Below are 11,540 nucleotides of genomic sequence, written 5' to 3'. Positions count from 1 at the left end.
TCGAAAGGTCACAGAAGTGTGAAGAAAACTTTACAAATCAGTAAATAATAAAGCAACAACTCAAGAGAACTACCACCATACTGGGGACCCACAAGAAGAAGAAGAAGAAGAAGAAGAAGAGAGAGAGAGAGAGAGAGAAAGGGGGAGAGAGAAATAGAAAGAGGGAGCGGGAGAGAGAAAGAGATTGGGGGACGGAGAGAAAGGGAGAGACACACAAAATGATAAAGAATGTATTATTTACTATTAGTGGATAGTAGCGATGAAAATAATGATTATGATGATGTGGAATATACTAAAAATTACTACTACAGCAAGTAGTGGTAGTAGTAGTAGTAGTAGTAGTAGTAGTAGTAGTAGTAGCAGTAGTAGTAGTGGTGGTGGTGGTCGTCGTAGTAGTAGTAGTTGTAGGAGAGGTAGCAGTAGTAGTGTAGGAGGAGGAAAAAGGAGGAATAGTAGCAGAAGTGGTGATAATGACTACGTTAAAGTATTAATTTCTAGTTCTGAAGAGTCATTGATATAGAAACAGTTGAACTATAAAATTTATAAACAAGAACCAACAATTACGTCACTATTCGACGGTTCGTTAGGAGACGTGAATATAATTAAAAGGTTGTCATATTCTGTAACCTATCGCCATTAAACGTCACCATGATCATTATCCTTGCTGGCGTCTTCATCATCTCTACACTTCTCCTCCTTTTCCTCCTTCTCAGAATCATCATCAACGTAAGAAAGAAAGACTTATATAAACACCAAAGCTCTTCTTTCTCATTCAGTTATACACGTCTATGTGTATGTACATGTACTATAACGTATGCTATAGGTAACTTCTTGCATACATACATACATACATAAATACATACATACATATATGAATAAATATATATATATAAACATATACACATGTATGTATGTATGTATGTATGTATGTATGTATGTATGTATCTATCTATCTATCTATATATATGTGTGTGTGTACATATGATATATATATGCATATGTATATGTATACCACGCATGCACAAATATATATATATACATACATATATTTATATATATCTATACACACACATACACGCACATATACATATATACAAATATATATTTATACACACATACATGTTTATTATGGACTTCCAGTAACGTATGAGCAATGGTATACACTTACCCCTTTTATACTGTCCCCGGCCGGAGTGAAGGGTTCATGACCAGACTACAGCTTACGCGAATATGCTAACACATGTAACCTCGCATCTGAATTTCTACTTGGCAAACATTGCATGTTCTAATATCTCTAAAACTTCATTTGCTACATTTGTGTGATGGGATCTTTACCTTTTGACCTACAGAAGTTCTTGTTGACAAACAACAGTAGTATTTTTATTCAGCTGAATACGCGTCATTGATTGGTTGAAATTCCCGAAATACAAGAACTTTGACGTGAAATAACTTCGTAAATATAAGTGTTTTCTCAAAAATGCTAAGAGTAAAAGATATTTTATATGACACATTCTACCACTGTCCGAAGTTTGAAAGTGTTTAGTACAAAAAATTATTTTAAAAATCTGTTGGTCAAAAGGTAAAGATCCGTGTGATGTAAGCCACTCAAAAATTTTCGTTGCCATTCTTTCTTTTTTTCTTTTTACATATTTATTATTATTAATAGTGTGTGCGTTCTTGCTTCTTTAATACTAATAAAATTTTGTCTTAATCCTGTTTCAGATGCTGACCTTTTCTGTTGAAGCCTTTTCAGTAGGAGGATTCGCTCTTATTATTACAGCTGATTATTATTATTGTTATTATTATTATTATTATTATTATTATTATTATTAGTATTATTATTATTATTATTACTATTATTATTATTATTATCATTATCATTATCATTATTATTATCATTTTATTATTATTATTATTATTATATTATTATTATTATTATTATTATCATTATTACTATTATTATTATTATTATTATTAAGAAGGCGACGAACTGACAGAATTGTTAGCACGCCGGACGAGAGGCTTAGCGGTATTTCATCCGTCGCTACGTTCTGAGTTCAAATTCCACTGAGGTCGACTTTACCTTTCACTCTTTCGAGGTCGATATTATAAGTACCAATTGAACACTGGAGTCGATGTAATCATGTTGGCCTCCACCAGAAAAAAAAAAAAAAAATTGCTGCCCTAGTGGCAAAATTTGAAACCATTATTACAGCTTATGTTTCATTGTCTTTTTCCACTTAATATTATTAATTTATTCATACCTTTTTTTAAATATTGAAGCATGCTCTCCTTAACAACTGCTTTGCAATATTTCATTTTATAACCGTCTATTTTAAAAGTTTATATTTTCAATTATTGCATGCTTTGCTGGCGTTCTACTATTTCATAGCTTTACCAGCAATAAATATACTTTTAGCCTTTTTCTTTTCAGCATAAGTAATTCCAAGATTACATAGTTATCAAAGATCTATATATTGGCTCGCTTCGCTTCACTTTCATTTTGTATGTATGTATGTTATGTATGTATCTCTCTCTCTCTCTCTCTCTCTATATATATATATATATATATATATATATGTATATATATATATATAAATGAGTAACTCAGATGTACAGGGGGAAATTAATTACGGTCGTTTCAAGTGACTCCTTCAATTGATTAATGAAAACGTTACATCGTTTGAAAGAAACCGTTCTCGTCAGATGACCGCATAGACTTCAAACATAAAGGATTATTCGTTTATATTTTATTCACTTAACTTTAATTCTGCATTTTGGAAGTACTATAGAAAGTACCTTTATAAGAAGTACATGGCTGAATTACCAAGAGCGGATATCTTCACTTAGCTGGGTTGCGTTGTGTGCACAAAGGCAGGAATATTAGGTACTCCAGTGGATATAAAACTTTGATATATTCTATATTCTATAACAGTATATTTTTGGTTGAGGAAATTTGCATAATTTAAACGAAAATGAGAAAGTTTCATGAATGTGGACAATGAAAATTAGAAAATTCTTGATTCGTGAGGTCATCTTCCGTTCTCATCTGGAGACGATCAAAATTGCCACCAGCATCCACATGTCCACAAATCACGACATAGAAAATAAATGGCTTTTGTACTATTTAGAGAAAGATATATGCATCGGCTAGATAACTGATGAACCAGCGCTTTTGAACAAAATAACCTCTGCTATTAGTTCCACTCGAATGACATAAACAATTCTTTATCAATAATGTCAGTGAGCCAGCGATCGGTTTATTGGAAACAAACAGAAACTAACATCATAACTCTGTGACAAATGCGACCTAAAGCAAGAGGTTGAAACGCATTCTGATTATAAAACGTGTCTACTAACCTACTATGAAACATATATTGTTGCCTCCTATAAAAAAACATATCTACTGACCTATTTTAAGATATGTATTCAAACCCATAATGAAATATGTATTCTAACAAACCTTAAAACCTCTATTTGTACTTAAACAGGTATCATTACACAGTTTCTAGTAAAACGTATTCAAACCAAATTTAAAACATGCTTTGAAGTATGTGTTTCAACGAAGTTTTAAGCTTGTACTCAAGACAAATTTATAACAATTATTCAACCTAGAGTAAAATATCTATTATAAAATGATTCAAAACATGTATTCAAGCCTAGTTTAAAAAACATATTGGTACGCAGTCTGTAATGTTTTCTAACAAATCTTTTAGAATTTATTCGTAACTAATTTATAACGTATTCCAATCTGATATAAAGTATATATTATAATTTACTTAAAACCCTGCATTCCAACCAAATATAAAACATATATTCTAACCTACTTTAAAACGTATCTTAATCCAACATATTTATTATAATCTACTTTAACCTATGTATTCTAACCTAATTTAAAACACGTGTTCTTACTTTAAAACATGTATTTTAACCTACTTTAACACATATTTTCAAAACATCTTTCCTAACCTAGATTAAAGTGTATTCATATATATTGCTAGTTTCAGATAAGTATTCGAACTTACTTTAACTTAAGTAAATACAGGTTATAAACCAGATCAGAACACGATTTAAAACCTGTATTTTAAGCTAATTGAAGATTCGTGTTCTAAACTATATAAAATCATATTTTCTTACTTTGTAACAGGTATTCAAAATCAAAACAGATTATTAATTCTGACATATAATACATATTGTCACATACTAAAATTCAAATACACAAATATATTAAAAAGCTAACAGAAGCACAAAGCCTCGAATTTGAGAGATGGATATACTAGACTGGATTGAATTCGGTGTTCAATTTAGTTTATTGACATTGAAAAAAGAAAACAAAAAGCAAAAAAAAAAGCTGACGTATTCAATTTCTTTTAATAACACGCTCCAACCCCATAAAATTGACCGTAACGTAATTTGAACTCAAAGTATAAAGGTGTGCAATCATACACAAGTGATACTATAGGTAGCTTGCACTTTGGCCAGTTTTGTATTTTTCGCAGGTTTTATATTTATAGTAAATTTCAAGTTTATTTAAATTTAAGCTTATTATTATTTATAAAGTCAAATATAGTTAATCGATGCATGTAATATTATGTACAATTTCTTAATTAAGAAATGAATACTGACATGCGTTTTTAGCTTCAAACATCGTAGAATTAACAGTTTCTTTTGTGCTGGATTCTTATATGTCCTTGTATCTCATTCGATTTCATTATATCTTGTAAAAGTTTAAAAGTCATATAATCAGTGTGTGTCTGACCCCAATCAGGCTGTATTGTCCCCCTCTGTATTTCGTCCCTTGTGGGTAATAAAGAAATTGAATCAAGCGCCTTTTTAAAGAAATTTTCATTCAAGATCAAATTTTGGAACCTTTATTAGTATTAAGAAAACTACGATGATACACTTAGTTACTATCAGCCAATATTTTCTCCGCAATTAAATTTTATTTGTCAAAATCTGGTTTGCCGCGAATGAAATGCTTATGTATACGATCTACCAACTTCTCCAGTAATTTCTTATGTAAATTCTGTGAAACAAAACTACCATAATTTTCTTGTCTTACTCAGAGTAAGTCAACATAAAAACTGGAGTCAACTCTGGCCTTTTATTTGTAACTAAGACATTATATGTTTTTAGAGACATACTATGTATGAATACTGTTATACTAGCAAATGAACTTTTAAAAATATGTTTGCAGGGAAGTTGCCAGTAGCAAAACAACTTTCTCTTCAAGCAGTCAAAATCTCAATGACACTATACTTGCTCTTTCGTGATACAGACGGATTAATACCACCCGGATAGCAACGTAAAAACATGGTATGTATTTAATGGTAGAATAACTAAAATATAAATACATATATACCAAGCTGTACACAGTTACCTCCATGTGCATCTTGAACACTCTAATATTATCATGTAAGAGGTGTGTGGTCTGGTATAAATTCTATTCTATTCATTCTTGCCTCTGTTTATTTTTGTTAGACTTACGCATTATAAACGCGTATTTATTATTTATTAATAACTTGCATGTTATACATAAATATATGTATATTCAAATGTGATAAATTCAGATGTGAATGTGCAACTATCGATTTATGTAAGCATTATCTGTACGTGAGTATATCAGGTGTATCATAGGAATATCTATACAGTTAAAATATGAAAAGGTGAATGAGATTATCATAAAAATGTGGTATTTTGGTACTGTTGTAATTTTCTGTTCCAAGCTGGGACAATAAATCAGATATATTAAAACAACACAGCCATCTGTTCTGAGCTATACTCGTTATTCCTTAACGTTTACAGAAATATTAAAATATTCACATATGGCTTACCATGTGTGTTTATATATCATATAACACTATATATATATATATATATATATATATACATAGATACAGATATACATATATATATAGATATAGATATACGTACACTCGCAGATGGACAGATTTTGTCAGAGGCAAACATATGCAAGAAGATTGACACATTTGCTTATTAATTAGTGAACATGTAAATGTATATATGTTTATATACTCACACATATATATATGTGTGTGTGTGTGTTGTTGCATACATATTTTCAAAAAGTTATTAAGTAGGTTCAATGTACACATACACACACACACACATGCACGCACACATGCGCACACATATACAACCAGCCTCTAACACATGTATTCTTCACGTATATTATATACACAGAACCATGAATATATACTGTATATTCTACACGCACACGCACACATATTCACATATTTGTACGCGTAAAAGAATTAGGGTAAAATATTAAGAAGGTGAAGAGAAAAATAAAGAAAACTAAAACAACTGAATAATAACTGAATAAAAGTGATAACGACAAAACATAATAATGGCTTATCAGGATGAGATAATAAATTGATAGCTTATTGATAGACAGTGAATATAAAAAAAAGTGGTCATATATATATATATATATATATATGTAAATAGATAGATATTTATATACTCATATAATTATCTTTATTTCGCTATCAGTACTCGTGGGTTTACAGTGTGACCACTTGAAATGTTTTTCTTTTCTCTGATGTGTAATATTTTATCTTGCCTTGTAAATATCATTTCACTCACCAGCGAAGCGAAGCGATTAAACGAGAACTTTGTAATTAGTTAATGGTTAGGATTGGCTGCCATTCAGAGGCGCGTGCAATTATTTCCTTCAAGTGGACACGTATGCATATATTTCTTTCATCGTTGTGGGTGTTCGTGCGCAGTTAGCATCCCAAGCGGTTCTTGATAGTGAGGTAGGTTGAAGATCGCCTAAGCCAAAGCTGTGAGATTCTTAGCAAATATCTGACACAGTAACTCGTGTTGACCTTTCTCATAGCAAAAACAAATAGTCACGCATATCCATGCAGATGATTTCGTTAATAAGATAGAATTGTTAACAATTCGTTTATGGGTGCTAAATATAGTCACAGAAAATATGAAAACCAGAAAAAAAGTTTGAGTGAACAGCAGGCAAAGATTTGAAACTACATCCTCTGAAATGCTCTGCTACATTTATTTGTAATATCATCAGTGTTTTGGATTCTAAAATAAAATATATTTATTCGCGACAGATGTAGTAATAATATCAAGAGGTAATATTTATTTCTTCTCAAATGCGGATGTTCTGTTAGAACAAACTATACTGCGGTAGTTACCATGATAGAAACACTCATATTGGTTTTTGGAGTAAACTGAAATCTTGTTTCAATCGATTGTGGAGAGACAAATCCCCGCTATCTCCAGATCACGTAATTTCGACGTTACTTGGTCTTGTCAGTGATGGACCCTCGACCGCTAGAGATAACAATTATTCATCTCCCCGCCAGCGCTATATATACTGTCAGAGACGCGTTAATACTCTGCATGGTTTACATCTGTCTTGTAGAAAGCCAGAAACCAGAATTCAGAAGAAATATTTTTCGGGTTAAATTTCGAATAGATTTTCTTAAATTATCACAGTAAAGTAATTTGTCACTTTAAGTAATTCTTAGAAACAAATTTTTACTCACCATTTTGAGCTCGATTATAATCTTTTCTGTTTATGCTATAATTACAGAGTATTAATTGCATCGAATATGCACAATCTTATAATCAAATACTTGTTGCTTATTTATAAAGTGATTATTTTTGTTTTTTTGAGATTGGATAAAATATGAAATGTATATGTAATATATATGTCTAAGAATTTCAGCTAAAGTGTAGATTTTGATATGCATTGCGACCATCTTAATCTGATATAAGCGCAACATAAGATGTCCATGCTTCGAAAGAGATCTGAGAAAAAGATAGCAAAATAAAAATAAAATAATGGATTTATAATAAATTCTAAAACAACTGAAATAAAGTGAATGTCTATATTATCGAAAGGCATTGATTTAGACCCTTCATAAATAAGTTATAACAGTCTGCTTCATAGAGCAATGAAAGTACATCTAGTCTTCTACATATGAATGTGCTTTTATATTTATATAATAGTTTGAAATATATTTGAAATATTAAACCGAGTGTCAAAATTATTTTTGATGAAAACGTTATTTTTAAAGTTAATAATAAAATCTAATAATAATAAGCAATGTAATTAATATATATTTTACTAAAATAATGAAGACAAGTTAAAATCATTTAAAAGATGCAATTAGGGACTTACATTTTATTATTACCATTTCGTAGGATTTAACAAGATCTATAAATTTTCTTGCTATAAAGAATCAAGAAGTTAACCTTTGATCCTCTTTGTACTTACCGTATGGCAGGTCTGCTACTCCGTCGTATGCCTGACATAAATGTCTGGAGAATGGCTTTGAGCTGTCTAGTGTATATACCTCAACTTTGACGAAACACCGCCCGATTTTGGCGTTCAAGAAAGTGCCTGTGGTGATTTTTACTTCCTTTAATTCATTTTAAATGAGTAAATAGCATTTCATAGTAAGGATTAATTGGGAAGATTTTCTTATTACTTTAGTATTATACATTAATTAATTCTCATATAAAAGTCATCAAAACAAAGGTTTAGGCAAAGAGTTTTGAATTATTATTTGTTATATTAGTTGTGAAAAGAGAATAATGTTCTTCATTCTTTGGTATCAACGAAATAAGTATCAGTTATGTGACTGAACTGCATCCGTCAAATATCCGTCCGATTCAGAAATTTAAGTGCCGGTCTATCAAGCATCAGTATTATATTTGGATCAATTCGATCGTCTACTCAACTCCCTGAAAAAATTTTGCGTCGTGCAAAATGCTAGTTGGATATCTTCTTTTGTAATTTAATGAGGTAAATACTGCACGGATATTCAACTCAGATTTTTTATAACAAATTTTAACAGATTGCTAATTATTTGAAATACTAAAACTGAGACTAAGCCAAAAAAAAGTTATGAAGACCCAGATCTTTTTTTAAACATATTGTATCTAGGGCTACATTATTTTATGGGTTCCCTCTCTTTATAACTGCTGAGTATTATAAGAAGATTTTAGTTACTATTCTAGTAGGTCTGCCCATCACGCTTTATTGTTAGTTCAAATGTCAGAGTTTAAAAAACGATAGTAGTATTTTTTATAGACTGAATAATGGATTTGATACCAAAGGATACTGAGAGTAATGAGTAAATCCCTAACTTCAAAAACAGAAAAGTAACAGTAAAATAAATTTGCTCTTCATTTTAGAAATGCTAAACTATTAAATCTTATGTCTTTTTTAACAATCACTTATATTGCATTAACCTCAATGTCGGGGTTATATCTTAGAAAGAGTCGGGGTTAAATGATTTTGTTTTAAGTAACCAAACTAAAAAATATATTTTAGATATTTTATTTATTTCAATGACTGGCAATATGATTGTTTTAATCCAGATTCTCACTATAAATTCATTAGTAATAGAAACAACTAAACAAAAACTTTAGGCTTATTAAATTGCAAGAAAGAAAACTTTTTTTTTGGAAGCGAGAAATAAACCTCATAAATTAAAAATGTAATCAAGAATTAGAGGATTAAAGCATGATCCATCTTCTAAAAGTGTCTTGAGCTCTTTAGTGGCTTGTGCTACATGAATGTGAATTTTTTTTATTCATTTTAGGGTCTATTTAGCAATATCCCTTTCTTTTTCATTGATTTGGGGCAAAATGGTCTAAGATCACTGTCTTTCATTTGTCTGGTAAGATGAAACCCATAGACCGCTCGAATTTTGGAAAGCAGCAATAATGTACACGCGTATGGTTCTATCCCTTTTAATTACTTTGATATGTTAGATAGTGAGGTAGACAGGATAATGGTTCAGCTTGATTATCGTCACCATTTTTTCACATGTTTTAGGAGTTTGTTGCTTCGTCAAATTTAGCGTTCAGTTCTAAATTTTATTTACTCCATCATTGAAAGAATTATCTCTATTTTGCCATTAATTCAGTCACTTTCTTTCTTGACCTTTTTCTTTCAGTGTTGCTTTTTTTCAATGATATTTTTTGGAAAAGAATGTTTATACAAAAACAAACACAAGAAATCACACAAAATTCCACGAGTGTTTAAAATTCAACTAAAATACCTGCAAAATTTTAGTAACAAATAGTTATTTGTTTTCTAAAAGAAAAAGTAACCAGTGGGATTAATAATTCTGTGAGTAAATCAAAATTCCTTAAATATTATGTTATTCTGTATTGACTCGAATGGAAAAATGTATCGCTCAAGAAGGACTTCAGTTTGAACAATTTTCATGATGTTTTACATTTAGATGCTTTTATTAAAAATTCATTTACTGTCAGGTGACTTTTGGCCAACCTTGTATAAACATTTCATTTTTTCTTTCTGAATAAAAATTTCTTACTTTCTCTCTATTTGCTTCGTACGCTATCATCATTTAAGAATAAAGACCGAGCCATCTCGAACAGCTTTTTGTAGTATTAGAGTATAAAAGCTAAGAACCAACTAAAAGTTATGTAAATGTGATAGTATATGAAATGAGTAGATCAATTCCCCGTTTATTTATAATATATGATTAAATATTGCATTTGTATTCCTGTCTATTAATCTAGTACATGAACTACTTACCTTGGATTACACTCTTCTCTGTCACCAAAATCTGAAGCAATCTCTCTTGGCCTAATAGAAAACGAAACTAATTTTTCTTCTGAGAATATCTTGTCACATTGGATAATATGTGTTCCAGGACGCACTGTTCATGGGAAAAGAAAGAAAGAATGATGATTGGTGCAATATATTTAGTAATAAGTCTGTATTCTTCATCAAGGCTGAAATGGAGTTAAAAAGCAACGATGATGTCTTCAGTAATGAAAGTATCAGTATGTGATTAGTTGTGATCTTATTTTGAACATAGTTATATCAAGAAATATATTTAATGTTTTGCGCTGTACAAAAATGAGAAACATTTAATGTTTTATTTGTTTATCATTTGTAAACCCTATGGAAAAAATTGGTTTCTTTCCTACGAGAATATATGAAACTTATTATATATATCTTATTAGAAGATGGCGCAGAAGAGCGAGATAGATAGATAAAATAGTCGACAGAAAAAACTGAAAAAGTTTTTTGTCTATTAGCTAAATTTATAACATAATTCTCTTCTAAACTTAAGGCTTAATATTATTATACCTTCAATCCATGACTTAAATCTGTTATGTTCTGTTATATTTGTAACAAGTACTATGATACTGAAACTAATAAAAAAAATTCAAGCTCACTTGAATATAGTGTATTAATGATAGCGTTCGTGATAATGTTGATCAACTCTCGATTCTTAAACTGAACACCTATGCATATGTTCAAATATATGCTAACAGTGAATACTTAGCCTTTTTTCAGGCATCGTATATCTAGAACAGCATAGAAAAAAAAAACGGTCAAACTTGAGGGACAATTTGCTGCTATTTTAAGAAAGTATAGTGACCACGTTGATACTCCTTTGTTGGCCTGGTGGTTCTTCACACAGTTTGTAAAATTATGCTACCGGTTTCATCTAAGACTTTTCTCCTTCATTCTATCCATGTAATTTTTACTAAGC

The 11,540-nt window shown here is 30.4% G+C and overlaps 1 long non-coding RNA gene across 1 annotated transcript; it reads left to right on the top strand.

Annotated features, from left to right (window-relative positions):
• Nucleotides 1–2,785: 2,785 nt before the first annotated feature.
• Nucleotides 2,786–7,203, top strand: LOC118763306. The gene is made up of 3 exons (XR_004999056.1): nt 2,786–2,887; nt 6,679–6,682; nt 7,193–7,203. It is a non-coding gene; the product is annotated as an uncharacterized LOC118763306 (long non-coding RNA).
• Nucleotides 7,204–11,540: the final 4,337 nt, after the last annotated feature.

Source organism: Octopus sinensis, linkage group LG4 (genome assembly GCF_006345805.1).
Source record: "Octopus sinensis linkage group LG4, ASM634580v1, whole genome shotgun sequence".
NCBI classification, from domain to species: domain Eukaryota; kingdom Metazoa; phylum Mollusca; class Cephalopoda; order Octopoda; family Octopodidae; genus Octopus; species Octopus sinensis.
The sequence above is the reverse complement of the archived record's forward strand: the minus strand, read 5'-3'. Positions and strand labels throughout refer to the sequence as shown.